General features: G+C 36.1%; 1 protein-coding gene across 2 annotated transcripts in view; it reads left to right on the top strand.

The window, feature by feature from the left end:
- The window catches only part of LOC148956912 (uncharacterized), an 88,726-nt gene that overhangs the window by 10,882 nt on the left and 55,936 nt on the right, over positions 1 to 21,908 (top strand). Inside the window, exon 1 of one of the 2 annotated variants that reach the window (XM_089087728.1) lies at positions 12,041 to 12,104. The exons of the other annotated variant lie outside the window; for it this stretch is intronic. The gene's annotated coding sequence lies outside the window, so the exon portion shown is untranslated. Of the gene's footprint in view, positions 1 to 12,040; positions 12,105 to 21,908 lie in introns of those variants that run through there. 2 annotated transcript variants of the gene reach the window in all.

Raw genomic sequence — 21,908 nt, forward strand, 5'->3', positions numbered from 1 at the left:
AATTTTCTTTAAAATGAGCCATTGAACAACTCTCTACGATGTTCCAGTTCCAAGCTATCTGTGGAAAAGAAAAAAAAAAATATACCGTTTAGGCAGAATGTCGTAGTAGCTGCCACTTCTCTTGATTTTCAAGCCAATTTATTTCCTTTGCTGTTCAAGCCAAGGGACAGAAAGTTTCCTATACAGGGGTTTTCGGACAAGGCGGTTCTAATGGTGTACATTTTGTTTTGATCTGACTCCTTTTTTAGGAGTTATGGGTTTTTATATTTCTTAACATTGGGCGTGATTACGAGGTTGCTAGCTACCGCTGCAACCCGGATTTATGCTATATCATTACAAACAGGAAAAAGTCTATGGCTTTTTCTTCTTTGAAATAGTAAGAGACGAACCTCAAGCAATCAAGTAGCTAACTAAGTCCAATGTATGCAGTGGTATGTTATTCCAATGATCGTCTTTTAATGTAACTCTTACTAGGTTGCTAGCTACTGCTGCAACCCGGATATGGAGTACAGATTATTCCTTAATGTTAATACTGCTGCAACCCGGATTCACATATATAGTGATGAGAGGCAGCATGGCCGAGTTGTCGAAGGTGCTGGTGTTAGCCACCAGTCTCTTCGGAGGCATGGGTTCAGATCTTACCGCTGGTATACGATTATGATTTATCTACAAAAATCCAATATCTTTGAAAAGACTGCAGTATGAAAAGAGATCGAAAATGCAGTTTTTAGTGGAAAAATTTATTCTCTTTTAGAAATAATTTATTTTAGCTACAAAAGATTTTTAAACCAATTAATTTCCTTTAAAATGAGCCATTGAACAACTCTCTACAATGTTCCAGTGAGAAGCTATCTGTGGAAAAGAAAGAAAAAAAATATGCCGTTTAGGCAGAATGTTGTAGTAGCTGCCACTTTTCTTGATTTTCAAGCCAATATTTTTCCCTTGCTGTTCAAGCCAAGGGACAGAACGTTTCCTATACATAGATTTCGGACAACGCGGTTCTAGTGGTGTACTTTTTTTTTGATCTGACTCTTTTTTTTAGGAGTTATGGGTTTTTATATTTCTTAACATTGGACGTGATCGTCTCTTACTAAGTTGCTAGCCACCGCTGTAACCCGGATTAGCCTGTGTTTGCCTTGTACCAGCATTCCTCTAGACTAAGCCCCCTCTTGTCTGACCAATCTACAGATTACCTTCATAATTAAGAGAGTATTTGAATTCCGTTCGATCTTTCAGTCAGATTTCAACCCCTTGACTCCTTAGTTGTGTTTTCATGCATCAGGCGTTTTGAGTAGATTTGACAAATACCATTTTCAAGTTCTCTGTGGTTCAGCCCAGCAAAACTTTAAAGTGTTTTCATCTTGTGAGTTCCAATTGTATTGGACATAGGTTCCTCAAAATTGTAATGCGCCAGAATAGCATGGCTGAACATGGGTTCTGAGAAGAAATTCGCCTGTGTTCGCCTGTGTACCAGCATCCCTCTAGACTAAGCCCCCTCTTATCTGACCAATCTACATATTACCTTCATAATTAAGAGAGTATTTGAATTCCATTCAATCTTTCAGTTAGATTTCAACCCCTTGACTCCTTAGTTGTGTTTTCATGCATCAGGCGTTTTGAGTAGATTTGACAAATACCATTTTCAAATTCTCTGTGGTTCAACCCAGCAAAACTTTAAAGTGTTTTCATCTTGCGAGTTCCAATTGTATTGGACACAGGTTCCTCAAAATTGTAATGCGCCAGAATAGCATAGTTGAACATGGGTTCTGAGAAGAAATTCGCCTTTGTTTGCCGGTGTACCAGCATCCCTCTAGACTAAGCCCCCTCTTGTCTCTGACCAATCTACATATTACCTTCATAATTAAGAGAGTATTTGAATTCCATTCAATCTTTCAGTCAGATTTCAACCCCTTGGCTCAATTTTTTCAATTTTTAAGTCACGTCACTCATTACGTCATATATGGTTAGTACTTAATTGATGTTAGATATTACGGCATGTCACTTATTATGTCATATATGATTATTAGTAGACAATCGATAGAATATTCGTTCTTTATTATAACTCTTAGAAATAATTTATTTTAGTTACAAAAGATTTTTAACCCAATTAATTTTCTTTAAAATGAGCCATTGAACAACTCTCTACGATGTTCCAGTTCCAAGCTATCTGTGGAAAAGAAAAAAAAAAATATACCGTTTAGGCAGAATGTCGTAGTAGCTGCCACTTCTCTTGATTTTCAAGCCAATTTATTTCCTTTGCTGTTCAAGCCAAGGGACAGAAAGTTTTCTATACAGGGGTTTTCGGACAAGGCGGTTCTAATGGTGTACATTTTGTTTTGATCTGACTCCTTTTTTAGGAGTTATGGGTTTTTATATTTCTTAACATTGGGCGTGATTACGAGGTTGCTAGCTACCGCTGCAACCCGGATTTATGCTATATCATTACAAACAGGAAAAAGTCTATGGCTTTTTCGTCTTTGAAATAGTAAGAGACGAACCTCAAACAATCAAGTAGCTAACTAATTCCAATGTATGCAATGGTTTGTAATTCCAATGATGGTCTTTTAATGTAACTCTTACTAGGTTGCTAGCTACTGCTGCAACCCGGATATGGAGTACAGATTATTCCTTAATGTTAATACTGCTGCAACCCAGATTCACATATATAGTTATGAGAGGCAGCATGGCCAAGTGGTCCAAGATGCTGGTGTTAGCCACCAGTCTCTTCGGAGTCATGGGTTCAAATCTTACCACTGGTATACAATTATGATTTATTTACAAAAATCAAATATCTTTGAAAAGACTGCAGTATGAAAAGACATCAAAAATGCAGTTTTTAGTGGAAAAACTTTATTCTCTTTAAGAAATAATTTATTTTAGCTACAAGAATATTTTTAACCCAATTAATTTCCTTGAATGAGCCATTGAACAACTCTCTATAATGTTCCAGTGAGAAGCTATCTGTAGAAAAGAAAAAAAATATGCCGTTTAGGCAGAATGTTGTAGTAGCTGCCACTTTTCTTGATTTTCAAGCCAATATATTTCCCTTTCTGTTCAATCCATTGGACAAAAAGTTTCCTATACAGGGGTTTCGGACAAGGCGGTTCTAATGGTTTACTTTTTGTTTTGATCTGAGTCTTTCTTTTTAGGAGTTATGGGTTTTTACATTTCTTAACATTGGACGTGATTGTCTCTTACTAGGTTGCTAGCCACCGCTGTAACCCGGATTAGCCTGTGTTTGCCTTGTACCAGCATTCCTCTAGACTAAGCCCCCTCTTGTCTGACCAATCTACAGATTACCTTCATAATTAAGAGAGTATTTGAATTCCGTTCGATCTTTCAGTCAGATTTCAACCCCTTGACTCCTTAGTTGTGTTTTCATGCATCAGGCGTTTTGAGTAGATTTGACAAATACCATTTTCAAGTTCTCTGTGGTTCAGCCCAGCAAAACTTTAAAGTGTTTTCATCTTGTGAGTTCCAATTGTATTGGACATAGGTTCCTCAAAATTGTAATGCGCCAGAATAGCATGGCTGAACATGGGTTCTGAGAAGAAATTCGCCTGTGTACCAGCATCCCTCTAGACTAAGCCCCCTCTTATCTGACCAATCTACATATTACCTTCATAATTAAGAGAGTATTTGAATTCCATTCAATCTTTCAGTTAGATTTCAACCCCTTGACTCCTTAGTTGTGTTTTCATGCATCAGGCGTTTTGAGTAGATTTGACAAATACCATTTTCAAATTCTCTGTGGTTCAACCCAGCAAAACTTTAAAGTGTTTTCATCTTGTGAGTTCCAATTGTATTGGACACGGGTTCCTCAAAATTGTAGTGCGCCGGAATAGCATGGTTGAACATGGGTTCTGAGAAGAAATTTGCCTGTTTTGAACACATCACTCAAAACGATAATCTGCACAACCCCATGTTCAACTCAAAGTTGGATGCGGGGGGCCTGAAAACAAGGCTCTTGCCAGTCTACCTGGGATATTTCACCTGAGTTGGCTAGAAAGCGTCATTTATTTTGTGTCTTTAAAAGGTTAGCAGTAACATTTTTGACCTCTTGTTAATTTATTTAATTTTTTTTTTGCGATGTCCCCATGCAGTTGATAGATCCAGTCGAAGTTGAAATTGTGTGCTGTTTTGTTTATTTGACATGGCATTTTGCTCTGGTTTGGCTTTTGGCATGTAGTCAGTGGTGGGTGACTGATTGAAATTTTAATCTTTACTATGTATATGTGTTTTATTTTTTTTCTTTTCTATTTATTTTGTGTTTTTTTTTTTGCTTTCTCCCTGTCTTCTTGGCCATAGAGGTATGTGGGGGGGTGTATTTCATGTTCCCTGTTGATGTTGTTATTTCATGTATGATGAATTTGCGGCATTAAGTAGTATCTATTAGTGCATGTGTATTTTGTCATTATGAATAAATCTTATTGGCACTCTTTAATAAAATCATCATAACTTCTTTAGTTTCATTGTATAGTTTTTTTCATTATTCAAGATTGTTTTGTCTTATCTTTTTCTAAAGTTTATTTATATATATTTAAAAAAAAATATTGAAAAAAAAATTAAAAATCAAAAATTTTATTTACAGAACTAAAGAGCAAAGAAGAAACTTAAAAAAAGATTTGCCAATTATGCATGGTGTATCTGCAAAACTAGTTCAAGTAAACTGACCTGTATCATTTTTCAATAGCCTATCTGTAGAATTCTAAAAACTAGCACTTAAGTAAACCAAGATGGCTTGAGTTTTCTAGAGAATGATAATTGCATACTAAAAGTTATCACATCATAATTGCTGAGAGTGCCGCGTTCACTTCACTGTCAGCAAGAATTAAATATATAGAGGGGGCCCCGCAAAAAAATCCAATCAGGCCCCGCACCTAGTTGATCCAGCCCTGATTGCTGATATAATAGGGCCGTTTTTTTAGCACTAAGATAACTCATCTTTTTTCTAAGATCTTACAGCTCACAGATGTTAGCAAAAAGCGTGAAAGACGCCATCTTTCTGCCATATAGAACAATGATGAGAGAACTTTGATGATATACTCATCGTTGTTCTCAGACCACTGATCACAGCAGAAGGATGGAAGACGTATGCATAAAAACGACAAAAGATGTAAGATCTTAGTTCAAAGATTTTACTTTTAAGCGTTGTCTGACAAAAGATGTAAGATCTTAGCACATTGATAAGTGAAAAAACGGCCCTAATATAACACGACTTTGTTTTGTGTGGTCAAAACTTGTTTGTATTTGTGTGTAAAGTTAACCTGTGTTTTATGTGGTCTAGTCATAGAACTTTCTGCTGCTAAGACAACATCGTTTTTTTCAGTTGGATATGGGTCTTGTATTTTTATTAAAGTGCTAGATTTTAATTCTACACATAATAGAAAATATCACAAGTTATTTAATTTGAACTAATTGTGCAGATGTGAAATTGTATCTTAACCTATAACATGATATAAGTAACACAAATATATTCTGGCAAGATAATGTTACATATGTCTCTTTTGAAAAGTTGCCTCTCCAAGGTTTGGTGTTAAATTGGAGTCACTCGCCTGCTGATTCTCTATCGTTCACTCTTTACTAGTTTCTAGCTAAGAATGGCCAAAGGTTTTTTTTCTTGTGTTTTTTTTTTTTGCTTCTTTTTTTTTGTTTTGTTTTTTTGTTAATGAAAAACATAACCAAACTATGAACTATATACCCATAGAGTATAGCTCTTGAACATAACCTGGAATAACTTAAAACTGAAATTACTGATGCTACTGGTAGTCAAATTGTTTTGGAATATGTGGTTACATTCAGATTAGAAAAAAAGGGGGGGGGGGTGACTCTTGAAAGTTGGAAATCAGCGTTGGTAAAGATGGTAGATAGATATAATATGCTACCCTTTAACAAAAAAAAAATCCAAAAAAGGATAAAAAACAAAGGAAAGGAAATAAGAGAAAGAAAAGGAGAGAGCAAAAAAAATGCTTTGAGCCAATTTTCATGATGGGTGGCTTGTAAATAATGAATGAAGCGTACAGTACTGGTAAAAGACTGCTATAATTTTGCATATACAATTATATAAAAATAACCAATGCAGTATTAGGTCATGAAATGACGCACAAGTCAATAAAGCACTAATATTATGGTAAGACCGCCAGATTGTTGTTGATTGTTTTATGGTAGTTCAAAGACCAGGAGGACCAATACTGGACACTAGGGCATATAGGAATGTCATCATTGATAATAAAAATAAAGATTGCCATCTAGGAATGTGTGGAGTTAATTTAAAGATCGAATTTAGCAAGAACAACTGCTTTCTAGGCAGTTACCACTAATCAATTCCAACACTAGAATTTGAGAGGACCTTTTAGAGATCAAATGAATATGGAATTAGAAACTTTAGAGTTTCATTAGAGACTCTAGAAGAGTGGATAAAAATCATGGAAAATAGTTTGTGAAGTAGCTGAAGATGTATGAGGGAGCTAAAAATGCATCTAGGGATATTAGCACAAGTGATTTAAGCTTGACAGGAAAAAGAATGGGTTGTACAAGATGTTTCCGAGTGATTTTATAAGAATGAGAGGAAATTCAGCAGAATAGAGAAGGCAATAAAGTATGAATATATGGAGATATGGAGCAGGGGCCATAGATACAATTTCCTAGGATCTGATAAATGCAACAAGATGGCATAATAGTAAGAAACTATATAGGAATGCTTAGGAATAAACACATGAAAGTGATTACGAGAATAACATTGCTGTGGTTAAGGTAGGAAATGAGGTTAGTACCTGGATTCGTATTGAGACAGGATTCAAGTAGGGTTGCATTCTATCCCTATTTATATGGATCATTTTCACGGAATTTGTCCTAAAGGACACAGCAAAGGCTATGAGAGATCGTGGAACCAGATATGAAAGTAAAACTCTCTTAGACCTATATTATGCTGATGATTCGACTATACTAGATGAAATCTTTGCAAAACGAAGGATTTTTTGGAGATCTTGACAGTTCAGGGTGCTAGAACAGGAATTAAAGTTAAGAAGGCAATAAGATGCTAAGACTGGGAATAAGCAAAGGTAAAGAGGGTATGTATGCTAACGAGAAGATTGATCAAGTGGATAGGTTCACTTACCTAGGTAGTACTATTAGTTAAAATGGTCGATGCAGTGAAGATATTAAAAGTAGAATAGCTCAGGATTTTTTGTCACAGTTGAAAAAAAAAAAACGGAAGAATAGGAAGTAACGTCTGTGGACCAATACTAGAATATTGGAAGCTACAGTGACGACAGTTTTCAAGTATGGTTTTGTAACGTGGACACTCTGAAAAACGGATGAGGATTTGTTTGATGTTTTCTGGAGGAATTGTCTATGGATTCTCCTAGGTACCTGTTTGACTGACAATATTATGAACAGTAAATTGTGTGAAAAATATGGTTCTGTCCTGCTTTCGTAGGCTATAATGAGAGGAAGGTTGAGGTGGCCACGTTCTGCGAATGAAGGATGACAGATTGTCAAAGATCGTCCTTTTCGGCCAACTATCTAGGGACAAGCAAAAAGCAGGTATTCCCCGAATGGGGTGAGAGAAGGCTGTAAGAAAAGATTTAAGGGAAACTATAACTTCTTGGGAGTGTATTAAGAGGGAGGCTTTAATAGATTTGGACGGAGCAGGGGCATGCGTAGCTGCATTTGCATGAATTCAAATTTCAAAGCCATTTAATTCAAAAACAAGACATAGCTCTCGTGGGCAAAGCCCAAATATGATGCGTCTTAGTCATAAATAGCAAAATAAAGTTGTCTGATAAAAATTTTTCAGGACATATAAACTAAAGGATAAAAACACTTGAGATTGAGAATAAAATTATCTCATAAAACTTCGTCAGGATAAAATAAACTAAAGAATAAAAACACTACAGATCATTATAATATTTCACAAAGCTTGGCACAAAGCTTTTACTGTAGCGCATTATGTTACAGTGGACTGGGGTCAGTTTCGGAACCTTCTCAGCCACTTCCCTGGGGGACGAGATCTTATAGGGACAAAAGATGGGGGAAGGACTCATCGGGAGATGGGATCTTGGAGGAGGGAGGAGCCGAATCTTATCTTTGGTATAATTTTTCTCGGTGGAGAGAAAGGGATTCAAGCTTAAATTCTTTGAGGTAAAAAGGGGTAATGTAGAGTGGAACCGCCATAAATGATTTGCAATTATCTCTTCTGAACTCGTTCTATTTTATCAATTTCATCCTGAGTAAGGGCAAAGTGCCAAACCGGACAAGCATATTCAACTAAGGGCCGGATAAAAGTGTCCTTAGTTACTTTGGTAGCTTTGAGCTGTTAGTAGTAGCAGTAGTGATGCTAAGAAATTGAGAAACTTGGACGTATCTCAGTAAAAGCTGGGGACAGAGTCTCAATTTCTAACTGGGATTGCGTTAAGTAGAGATGGGTAGAACATTCTGATGTTGTTTGAAGTCGTGTTTTCTCTCTAGGAGTTTACTGATAGGAGTAAAGGACGAAGTTAGGACTTTGAAGGAGCTAAAATTATTGTTTTGTAGTTGATGCAACATATATTTGCAAAACTAACTCAAATAAACTGACTTGTGATACTTCCCTATGTTGGTAGAATTACGAAAAAATAGTATAAACAAGAAGAACAATAGGGAATTCTTTTCGCAAGGCAGTGGAATTCTATAATTGAATGACTATTTTGACCTTGTGTCCAAGGGTCGCCCTCAGCAAAACATAAATATATAAAAGACAAGGAAAAGAGACTTATAATAACATAGAACCATTAAAATTAAAATGAAAATTTTTAGAACAATCACAGCAAAAAATTGCACTTTACTTCACTGTAACTATAAAATCATCGCAAACAAAAATCATGTGTTATCTTAGGAGCAGAAAAGTCCGAAAGTAACTTGTGGAAAGTAATATACCTAATAGTTTATAACGCTTTTAATAGACTACCACCGGTCATAACATTGACAATTTTGAGCTTACAATTCAAGTTCTCTGAAAAACTCATGCAATTACAATTTTCCTTCCCTATTTTTTTAAAACGTTCCCATATAAAAGATGTGTATTTTTGACGCAAAAATTTAAAGGGTACATTATCAGCGGTGTTATTGAGAAGTTGTTGATAAAAAATCGAATTATTTATGAAATGGCGTTGTATATGGTATGTATGGAAATATTAAAGAACTGAATGACAGTAAAAGAAGTGAACAAAACAGAAAATAGGAATAAAGATAAAATTCATACGATAAGAATGAGAAAACTAAAAATAAAGCCAAAGGCGAATCTTTGATGAGTAATTGTATCTAGACTGATAGAATTACCCCTAAGTATGCCATTGTTATTCTTTGTTATAGACTGGTTCATACTAAAGAAATCCTAATGCTTGAACAAGGTCCAGAATCCTCCCTCCTTCAAAAACAGATTATCCTTTTGATAAAATTTCCATTTTTTGTAAATATATAAATAAACAAATGACATTTTATTCATTAGATTTTTTACATAGCTTGTTTTTTTCAGTTTCCACTTACTGGAGGTGGGATAGGGATTATACAAGAGGGGGAGGGGGTATAAACGGTTTTTTGACCACTTACGTTACAATAGTATCTTCAATATACTTTGTGTGAAGCAAAGAAAAGAGAGGACATAATAAATGAAATATAGAATCGAATAGGTGAGAAATCAAATGGGTGTATTTACGTCAATATACTTCCCAGCCTTTCCACTCGAGACATGGCACCATCAAATGTCATGTGGCAGTGGACAAGAATTGGAACTTAAGTAACAACATAAAACCAACACTTTTGTCGAAATATTTAATTTTATTTGCGGTTATCTATTATGATCTGTTTGTCAGGTCTCTTTTATAGCCTAATTCATCCAAATAAAAAAAAGGCAATAGTCACATGTTTTCCAAAACCACCTGGCCATGGTCAAGGCTTTCAATCTTTAAGGGTCTCTAATTTCAAGCAGTTGGTAACAGATTATTGTGAGAACCAACTCCATTTCTTTGTTTTTCAAGATAGTGAGGGGGCTGAAAGCCTTATGTTTAGGATTTAAAACTTTGAAATATTGATTTGCTCTCTTATAATTTGTATTCCCCAGCATTTCGACCCTCTTTTGCCGAAAATTGAGGTTTGAAAATGACACAAAACACCGCTATAAGGCTCAAAACCTTCTGTTTATGGTTTAAGTCCATTGAAAATTGATTGGCTCTCTTAGAATTTCCTTTCTCAGCGTTTTGACCCTCTATGGGCCACAGCTGATGTAGTATACAGTAGTAGAAATACCACTCTGTTGTGGTTTGTCGAGGCAGGGGCTCAAAACGTCTTATTTATGTTCTTTATTACGATAACCTGGGACTTTTAGCATAAACAATCGACTAGCTATTTAGAATTGGAAAAAAAGGATTTTTCTTGTTCCTGAAGATGGAATTCTGCAATTTTCCTAATTGGGGTTTTGGCTATGATTCCGATAGTGCAGTTTTTAGTTTTGATCTGTCACCATTCTTGTGGTTTTTTTTTGAAATTTGCGTAAATATATTTTTTCATTAAGTTTTTACAATTAATATTAATCGAAATAATAGTTAACATTCTCGAATCAGCTTTAAATGGTGATTCTTCCTGGTTTGACAGTTTTTCCAAAATATGTTTTTAAAGTTTTGGTTACTTCAGAGTAAAATTTGTTCTTTGCTAAATCACACGACTTAACTCGTCAATTACTATGTGTGATGTGTTAAAGAATCAATTTAACTATGGGACCGTTGAAAGAAGACAACCTCCATTAATTCTCTATCAGTCATGTTCAGCGCATAAAAGGTAAGGATGTCCAGTCTATCAAGTGGTAATCTATCTGGGTAAGAAACTTATTGCAAAAGATCAGTCATATGTCACAGGTCGATCAGTCGATCAAGAGATTATCTATCTGGGTAAGGAACTTTTTGCAAAAGGTCAAGCATATGGCGCATTGAACAGATCAGCAGCTTGCGATCTTTAAACAGGGCGTAATTTGCTATGGGGCAGGGGGGCAACTGTCCCTTCCAGACCTTGGTTTCCCCCCCCCCCCTGACCTCAGTCCCCCCTCCCAGCTGAAATTTAGTTTCTTCCAAAATCTTGTCAAAACTAAGGTAAACCTTCATAATTCAACATAAATAGATCAGTTTTTTTTAGTATATATTTACCTTTATAATACTATGAAGATATAATACTAAGATACCTTTATGGTCCCAAGTGGCTTTTTTTTTAGTTTTTACTGTCATTTTACCATGATTTTGGAAAATTGGCTCCAACTCCCCCCCCCTCCAGGATTTTGACAAAATTACGTCACTGTCTTTAAAAGGATTGCATGGTGAAGAACAGGACTGTTAAAGGCTTACAAAAAAGATGTGTTGTCATGAGAATATAGTCAAAACTAGCTAAATATCGTGACTATGTCAAGTTAACTCGCTGTCCATTATAAAATAAAGTGTTTCTGTGATAGTTCAGTGATAAACAACTTTCCATGTCGCAATTGAATTTTCATCAGTTCAGCTGTGGGTCCACACTTACCGTTAAAACTTTAAAAAAGTTTCCTTTAAAAATACCTTTAAAAAATTTCATTAAACGAGAATATGTTTCGTTAAGTCGCTTCGCTCATTATTATAATTAAATCACATTTAGTGCATCCTTGTATCAAGGTATGTTTTCTGTCAGTTTGTCTGTAAGGTCAAACCCTACATCTCACTATGTCATCTTTCTGAACAAACCATTCACTGTAATTCGATGTATATCACCCTAATATACCTACCGCACATCAAATATTCTCAAAACTAGCCATAAAGTATATAAATATTAGCCGAGAAGGGATTTTCATATCCTTTTATCTTAGAAAATAATCCGTTCCAAGCATTGTGTGAATGACAATTATTTTTATGAGTAGGAATTTTCTTGATTCCCTTTTGTTAGAAGGTTTAGCTGTTATTTGTTTGAGACTATTTTTATGATTGTCATGGATGCGCATCTTTCAATCAACACCGGAGCCTGTCGAGTTTGTTCCTAGACCGTGAACTTGGAACATATTCTAGTGTTGAGAAGCTTCTAAGTCCTAAAGATTAAGGTGTATTTAATGTTTTGTAAGTGAATAGTTCTTATGGACGTCAAAATCGTTTTGTTACCTAGACGTTAAACCCTAGTTTTGACTACAATTGAAGCAAAACACATAGTTCGAACTAAAAAAATTTCTTAAACTCTCCTTGCCTTTCTGTCTATTAAATAAAAGAAAAAAAAATCAAATGAAAGTAAAGATCAATATTAAAATTGCAGTGATAATTACAATGCAGTTACAATGGCAGTGATAATGATTTTTGAAAAGAGCATTGAATAGAGAATTGAACAGTTTTTTTTGTATCTGATTTTCGCCTTGCAATGTAAATTTACCCAATTTTCATCCTAATACATATAGCAAATCATATTAAAATATTACTTTCTGGATACTAAATTCTTTGATATTTAATCACTCCCTAGCATCAATATCTGGGCGTGGTCCAAAAATATTCCTGGAAATCAAGGGGGACTAGAGATTGTTTTTTCCCTCTCTTCCCCAAACCTCCTATGTATAGGTTATATCTGAAGGCTCATGGAGCGTTACGAAATTTGGGCGTAGAACCACACTTTTTAGGCTTCCGGGCACTCCCCTTCCGCATCTATAAAGATTCACCTGCTTATGTGCGTAATTTTATCAAGCCACAAATGAATAAACTTAGTCACATGAAACTTTGATACAAAGGTCTATAATTCGTATCTTTTTTATTGACCACATGTGTCTTTGAACGAATTCACCACCGTGCGGTATTGTGCAGGCTGCCACCACCGTGCGGTATTACTGTCTCCGACACTTTACCGACCAATACACAGTCTAACTGCTGATAATACACATCTATACTATTGAATATTTTACACATCTATACTATTGGATATTTTACACATCTGACTACTGGATATTTTCATTTGCTCCAGTTGATTGAAGAATCTTCTTCTAAATTTAACGTTGTAGGTATTTGTGAAACATTTTTAAATTCTGGCCAATCTCTCTCGGCTTATTTTTTTTTCCCAGGTTATGATTTTGAATGAAGGAACCGAACAATATCTATGAGCCGTGGTAGATGGAGTTTTAAAAGAAAAATTTAAAGTATGTAATTAGAGATGATTTGGGGGTTTGGATTGAAGGTAAGATAGAAAGTTTTTCTCTTGAAATTGAGATTGAAAAAAAGAAGGTTTTGGTTAGTATGGTGTATAAGCCGCCCAGTGCTCGCCTGGATGAGTTTATTGATTATTTTTTTTATAGGTTGCTTCGATGTATTTCTTCTACAGGTTTGGATTTTATATGTATGGGGCATTTTAACTATAGCCTTTTAAATCTTACTGCTGATAATTTTGATTTTTTTAATTATATGATTTCAAATGACCTTTAACCCTTAGCTTGTGCTCCAACCCGTATATCAAGTCACTCTGCTACTCTGATTGATAATATTTTCGTTGGTTCTGCTCAAAGTATAATGATCTACGGAACAAGTACTGACAAAACTCTCCAAAAGTGACCCCGCTTACCTCAGCGCCTCTAGACGCAAAATGTTGTACTACTTAATCGCTCCGAGCCAAAGTACTTTGCTCCCAGCCAATAAACTATGCTAGAGCGTGATTCAGGCGACGAGTTACCCGGAAATTTGTATTGAATTGTGTAACTAAGGGTCTTAAAAATAACCTAAGGGTCTGTGTAAATTGTGTAACAAAGGGTCACTTTTTTGTGTGGAGAGGATAGGTTTTGTCAGTACTTGTTCCGTAGATGATTATACTTTGGTTCTGCTTATTTGAATCATAGTTGCGCAGATGTGGTTGTGCATCCCGGTTCAGACCATCTTTCAGTTGTGACTCAGTTAACGTGTCTTAAAGAAGTGTATGCTAAGTCAAAGAAAATAATAGTGCGTGCGCTTAAAAAAGAAAACCTAAATAAATTTGCCGAGGAACTGAGCTATCTGGGACACTGTTGGAAATAACTGATGATTCTTCCCTTGTTTACAATAAATTCATGTCTATTTGTGGTAAGGTGATTTTACTGGTATTTAATGTTGTGGTAGATGCCTTTATTCTCCCTTTATAGGGGAGATAAAATATGGCCCTAAGGTAATTAATCTTTGGTGGCGTGCCTTAGGCTATGACAGGACTAATGAGGGGTACCAGCTGGGTATTGTCGAGGGACTAAATGTAGATTGAAGAGAGTTCGGCTATAACACAATACTTTTATTCAGTTAACATATACTGATACAAGGTTTGATAATACATATATATTCTACTGAGACGGATTGTCCAAAGTAGACCACAAGTATCTGAAAACTATAATAATATATAATAAGATACTTAGACACTTACAATAGTCCGACAATATTCCAAGGTATTTCTAAATCAACGGACCAGAGGTCAGTCCGGCATAAAGTTAGTATCAGTCTCCCCCTTCCCATAGAATGTATCTTTTATACATTTTTATCAACCACATCTTCCTGGACCCAACCGACGCACTAGCTAGGAAGTGGTGATTTCTCAATTTCCCGTTATACGGAAACTTGGCAGGATATGTTCCTTATCTTAATAAAAAGTGATATTTCGAAACTTTGTATTTGCGTCTTAATATATCTTTACTAAATTCCAAATTGACTTAATTAGAAGGCTTTACCACATATTTTACAGCCAATTTATCATAAAACGTGTCCCTTAGGAGCTGTCAGACAGAAGAAGGATGAACCACGAAAACTATGGATAACTGACCAAATCATAAGTGAGAGAAATAAAAGAAAACTACTTTATGAACAAGCTCAAATACTCAGGATCTGATTGATTTTGAGGAGTTCAGAAAGGCAAGAAACATAGTAAACTTTCTGCGACGCCATGCTAAAAAGAGGTATTTTAGTGAAAAGTTCAGTGAGCACAAGGGTGATACTAAGGCGACGTGGCAGGTTATTAATGAATTCATGGGAAGAAAAAATTACAGCCAATCTCCTTTTATTGACATTAATGGCATGTCCGTAAGTGACAAGTTGTTGTCGCCAATCATTTCGGTCATTTCTATTCAAGAATAGGATCTTCAGTTCATGAGGATGCTAGAAATGATTCAAAACATTTTCTTTCAGATGAATTTGTTGGATGGTCGAGGGGAAGGATTGAAGTTTTGGTTTGAAAAACGTACAAGTGATGAGGTTATAAAAACTGTTAAGAATATTAAATCAAATCCTGCTGGTATTGATGGTATAAATATAAGGACATTTAAAGCTATAATGATGTATCTACTTCCTTCCTTGCTTCACGTTATTAGCATATCCCTGACAACAGACACCTTCCCAGATGCCTTGAAACAAGCTAAAGTAATACCTCTTTTCAAAGTAGGTTTGAAGTCAGATATGGGTAACTCGAGACCAATCTTTATTGCCATGGTTCTCAACGCCTTGTGATCCAAAGTGGTCCATCAACGCCTTTATGGTCATCTTACGAAGCATGATGTAATAAGTGAGACGCAGTTTAGTTTTCGGAGAGGCCACTCTGCTAGTCATGCTGCTATTCACCTCGTTGCTTTCGTAAATAATTGGCTAGAAAGGGGCGAAATTCCTCTAACAGTATTCTTTGATTATAAAAAAGCTTTTGATGCAGTAAATTTTGGTATTTTATTGCGAAGATTGGAATGTATAGGCATAAAAGGATCATGGTTTAAATGGTTTGAAAATTATTTGACTGGTAAGTTTATTAACGTTATGATTGATGATGTCGCTTCTGCCTCATTTCCTGTAGGTTGTGGGGTCCCACAAGGCTCGGTGCTTGGTCCTCTACTGTATTTGTTATATGTTGATACGATGAGGTTTTATCTGCCAGGTTCTTGTCTCACCTCGTTTGCTGATGACACTGCACTGACATTTTCTAGTAGGTGTTTACATAGTTTGATTTTGAAGGTTAATCACGGTTCAAAAAGTTTCCGTATTTTTACTAGTTAAAGCTTACTCTTTGTTAATATTGCGAAAACTAGTTTTATTTATATTCAAGAGCAAGTGAGCCCCAGGACATTAATGGACAAATTCTGTTTGCGAAGGAGCCAGTGAAACAAGTGCACGAAACGCGATACCTTGGTTTCAACCTGGATTACAATCTTTCATGGAAACGACATAGTGATGTTGTTGCAACGAAATTCGCACAAGGAGTTGGAGCAATTCGGTATTTTAAGAATTTTTTACCACCAAAAATTTTATTACTTCTATATTATGCTTTAGTCCACCCATATATTTCATATGGATGTGTGTTGTGGTCAAGCAACTTTTCTTCAAATTTTAAACGGATACAAATTCTTCAAAACAAAGCTGTACGACTTATTGGTGGATACTTGGGAAAGTTATTGACACTGAGGCATGATAAACTTAAAGTGCTTAATATCGAGCAATTTCGTGACTACCAAGCAGGAATATTCTCGTATCAGTGTTGGAATTGTATCATCCCTGAGGTATGTCATGGTTTTTACAGAGAAAATAAATCACTTCATAGTTATACTACCCACAATGCTGATAATCTAGTCACTGAATAAATAAGTGGAACTAGAGCAGGTTTTTTTTGTCAGATATATAAGTCCTAAGGTAGGCTATGGAATTCTCTTCCAGTGAGCATTCGGACGGAGGAGAACTTTCCAAAGAACTTTCTTTTATCTTGATTCCAAATATAAAGAATTCATTAAGTATAAAATTTTCAAAAGGTACATTAAATTCAAAAGCTACAAGCCTGAGAAATTTGCCTCACTTAGGAAAAACGAGGAAAAACCCTCAAAAGCGCGAGTGATTTTAGTGAAAGTTACACCCTAGAATTCAAAATATTAGAAAACTCTCTTGTAGAGGTTTTAATCCCTGTAAAAAAAACCTGAAATTTTAAATTTTTTCCGAGAAGGATGATCAAGGATTCATGTTTATCTTTATTATTTCTCTTTCCTCGGGGAAGATCGTACAAAACCGAAGGTCCTAGAATATCAGAAGAAGGCCCTATAAAAAGGACATTAAGGGTTTTATTACCTATTTAAGTTACAAGAAAATTGGGCCATACCAATGTGGCGTTTTCAGCGATTTTATGGTAAAAACAAAATTTTTTTGCCCAAAGAGGTCGAAAAGCCACGAGCGAAAATATTGAGAAGGCCAATCGATTTAAAATTATCGAAAAACTGTGTATTGGTCGGCAAAGTGTCGGAGACAGTAATACCACACGGTGATGAATTCGTCCTTAAGACACACGTGGTCAGTAAAAAGATACGAACATAAAATTTTGTTTCGAAGTTTCATGTGACTCAATTCAATTCAATTTTTCAATTCAATTCTGTTTATTACAAAATGATATAATACATAACATTGATCCAAGTGGCTGCCCAAAGAAAGACTTAAAAGCACTTGATATTGGGCGACCACATATATAGCAAACACTTAAAAAAGTAAATTCTTAATAAACGAACAAAACAAACAAAAAAAATGGAAATAAATAACAATAAGCAAACAACAAAATTATGACCAACCTCTAATCATAAAATGACCAAAAAAAAGGAAAGAAAAGGAAAGAAAAAAATCATCTATGAACCAAGACCCAAAAGAAAATTTTTCATTTTTCTATTAAATAAACCAAGGTGCTCCTGGATTCTTTTTAAGAGTCGCCCCTTTTCCCTCTCCGCAAGTCAATAGTCAAGGCTCCCTTACCCCCCCCACAACACCCCCTAAAATTCTCAACTTCGAAGCCAACTTCCATAGCCAGGATATTGTTGACACAACGTTTTAATCATCTAGCGAAACATAAATTATTGTGATACAATTATTGTGATTCACATGTGATTCACATGTGAACAATTATTGTGATCACATGTGATACACATGTGATACATGTGATAAATTATTGTGATTCTAAACCACGAATTGATGATAGGTCCCACAGAGTGCACTCCCACAGATTTGTTGTACGAATTCTGTAGATCAGGGGCATTAAAATTTTAGCTGCCCCTCCCCCAACAAAAAGAGTCATCTCCCTGTTTCTTTTATATACCCCTGAACACTCCCTGAAAGTGACAACTTGATACCCCAAGCCATTCCTGAGATAGTGCAGCTATCATTTTGTATTTACCTCCATGTTATACTTTGAACAGATTATTGGTCTCATACGATCCACGATCGGAGGCCATTCCTGAGACATACAGATAATTTGGAAATTTAGGTGCGTATAGCGACTTTGAAATTAGTCTGCTATTGGCGGTTCTAGAGTATATCCTTGAGGAGCTCTTGGAATCGCAGCCTACTAAATGATTCTTTAGATTTCGTAGCTCATTGGAAAACCAAGACTAAATATGGCTGCGTTTTTACTAAATTCCGTCAGGAAAATAAAATCTTAGTGTTCGTCCATTTTGCTAACAAGTTTTATAAAGATAATGTATTTATATGGTTCGAGGCTTTTACCCCCGGAAAATCCCCCCCCCCCGCTTGTGGAAAATAAGGTTTCCTAATTTGAGATTTTCATTTGTTTTCTCTTTAGTTTCGTTGAAAAGTGCTAAGGAACGGGAAAAAGAGGAATTCAAACACAAGAAGTATCTTAAAACTTTAAAAAAAAAAAAAAATGTAAATCCATTTATGTTGAAAAGACTTCCGTATGAAGTTCTGCAATTTTTGGCAGTATCGGGTGCCAAATTAAAAAAAAAATAAGAAGAAAACAATGTAAAAAATCATCAAAATTAAGCTAAAAGATATGGCACCAAAAAGTTTAAGAAGGTTTGGCTATCCTAGGCAGCGCAATAGCGCTGCCTCAGTAAAGAACGATGTTGGCACAATTATTATTTTTTGGTTTCTTTAGACCAGGACACCTCGTATCGAAGGAGTTGTCGTAGGAACTTCGAAAAGGGCTCATTCCATTGGAAATTGGAAGGGCTTGTGGCCTTTTTAATAGTCGAAAGTTACTGGAAGGCAACTAACACGCCCGCCATTTCCCCAAACAAATCCAATAAAAATTTTGAGATAGCATTTTGTTCAACGTAGTTGAAAGATCTGGAAATTATGTTTATGGGGAGGGCACTCCCCCACAGCCCTCAGGGCAAGGGTTTTAAGTTATGCCCTGGGGGCATGTAAGGTTTTTATTTAAGGCATTGTCGTAGAAACTTGAAAAAGGGCTCATTCGATTGGAATTTCAAAGAGCTAGTGGCCTTTTTAATATTCGATAGTGATTAGAGGACAACTAACCCCCCTCTCACGACCACCATTCGAGATAGCGTTCAACGGAGTTGAAAGTTCTGGAAATTAGATCTTTGAGAATGACAGCCTCCCCCCCCCCACAGCCCTCAGGGCAAGGGGTGTAAGTTATGCCCTGTCCTGGGGGTATATAAGGTTTTTATAGAAAGTGTTGTCGTAGAAACTTCAAAAAGGGCTCATTCGATTAGAAATTGAAATGGCTATTGCCCTATAGATGGTTATTGCCCATCTATAGTGATATACAGACCCATCACTACAACACCCAGGCCAGGATTTACGCATAGGCCCGGGTCTAGGGGCGCACAATGCCGAGGAGCGCAAAAAAAACACTGAGCGCTTTTTTTCTTACCAAAAACTTGACTGATGTGAATCATCGTCAAAGTGCTGGGTGTACTTTGCTGCTGCGCTGCTTATTCACAGAAAAAAAGTAATTTTAAAACAACACAGGAATTTCGTAGCTGCTTGTAAACTGTCAAATGTCTCCCAAGAATAGCACATGAGAGCTCAATTTCACCTCTCTCTTGCATTACTTTTCCTGGCTCCTCGCTCATCAGTTGCCTTCTGTTCAGGGCTTCCACTATCCCCGAATTTTCGGGTATTTCCCCGTAAATCTCTGTGTCTCCCCCTCCCCCTAGAAAAAATTGCTTGGGCCTAGGGGTGCCAAAATGCTCGGACCTAGGGGCGTCAAAGATTTAAATCCGGCCCTGACAGCACCAAGCCACCCGAGGTTGATACTGCTTCGAAAGCTTTTCCTCCATCCCAGTCTATTCAAAGTTTGCCTCTTTGCATCCTCCCATAAAGTTGCAATTTCCCTTGAATCTTACCTTATGATCTGCTCCATTCCTATTCGGGGACAACCTGCATATCTTGGACCTAGATGGGGGGCTAACAAGGACATTCTTTGGCAATCTGTCAGCCTTCGTCCACAGAACGTGTCCAAGCCATCTCAACCTTTCTCTCGTTATAGTTCTGAAAAGTGGGATTGAACCACCTTTTTCGTACTGGTTACTGTGTACTGTTTGGAATAGGGGTCAGTGAGGCGGGTACTCAAAACAGTCCGTAGACAATTTCTCTGGTAAACATCTAAAACATCCTCCTCCATCTTTCATGGCGCTAGCGCTTCAGAACCATATTTGACCACCGTCATCACTATAGCTTTCAATATTCTAATCTTGGTTCGTGTGCTTACCTTTCTATTCTTCTAAACTTTTTTCAACTGCGAAAGAACATATGCTTGGCTATTCTACTTATAAAATCGTCGCTGCACCCATCGTTTTTGCTAATTATATTACTTCTGCAAGTGCAGCTGTCCAAATAATCGATCTTCTCGTTACGCAATATTACCCACTTCACCTTCACTTATTCCCTCACTTAGCTGCTTAGTTTTCTTAACTTTAATTTTCAAACCTATTCTTGCACCCCCAACTCTCAAAACCTCCAGAGATTCATTCGTTTTGCTTACACTTTCATCTAGAATGCTCAAATTATCAGCATAATCTAAGTTTAAGAAAGTTTTACTTTCTCATTTGATTCTCTTCTCTCCCATGGTCTTTGCTGTGATCCCTAAAACAAAGTCCATCAAAATGATCCATATAATTAGGGGTAGAACGGAACCCTGCTTCACTCCTTGCTCTATACAAAGCCAGCTACCAACCTCAATTCCTTCCTCAACCGCAGCAATGTTATTCTCGTATATAGCACTAATCAATTTAGTGTACTTATCTGGTATATCATACAAGGATAGACCCTTCGCTACAGCTCTTCTTTAGTGAAAAAAAAGGTATTTTTCTTAAAGATTTATAACTCCAAGGGCTAAAGGTGTCTGATGACTCAGACACTTCACAATTATTATTCTAAGAGTGAAAATTTGGTTAACGCATCTTCTCTCCTTCCTAAAACCACACTGTTCCTCCCTTAAAACTTTATCTATAACATCTTTAGGTCTAAAAAATATAAATATCCTTACTACACTGAATGCCTATGGCAACTTAATGCCTATAATTACTACACTCATTCTTATCACCTTTCTTATAGAGAGATTACAAATTTAAGTTTTTCTAAAATAGCTTTTTCGTAAAGGTACTTCCCCTTTTCCTAAACTCATCTTCTTAATCTTCAGTAATTTATCTCAAGCTTTACTGCCACCATATAAGAAAAAAAACTTATTTACTACACTATCAGCACCTGAAGCCGTAAAAAATATAAATGTTTTTACTTTTATAACTTTAATAAATCAAATAATATTAACATTTTGATTACTAAATATCAGTATATGTATATTAAACTGACAATGCACATTCATTTGTATTTTTTTTTCAGTAAAGTGCAAATTTTTTTCTGGCCTTTTTTAGATAAGATAAGATATTTATTTCAAAAAGATCACTATCACAAGCCCACAAAGGGCTGAATTCAGATTTCGGAGTCGACAATATAAATGAGTAGAATGGCCCCTATTGATACAGAACGAACACCCTGCTGCCACCTACAACTTTTTTTTACATAATTTATGCATGTTTTTATGTCTGTTCGTTGTCAGTGAGAATGGAAAAACAGGAATTTTCTCACTTTGATGGATGTTTTCTTGGATGTTTGTTGATGTTCATAGGTGTTTGTTGTCTGAAACCAATAGTTTGGGATGAGTAGTTTGCT

Source organism: Artemia sp. Qi Xiang Cuo, chromosome 1 (genome assembly GCF_049724085.1).
Source record: "Artemia sp. Qi Xiang Cuo chromosome 1, ASM4972408v1, whole genome shotgun sequence".
Lineage (NCBI taxonomy): Eukaryota > Metazoa > Arthropoda > Branchiopoda > Anostraca > Artemiidae > Artemia > Artemia sp. Qi Xiang Cuo.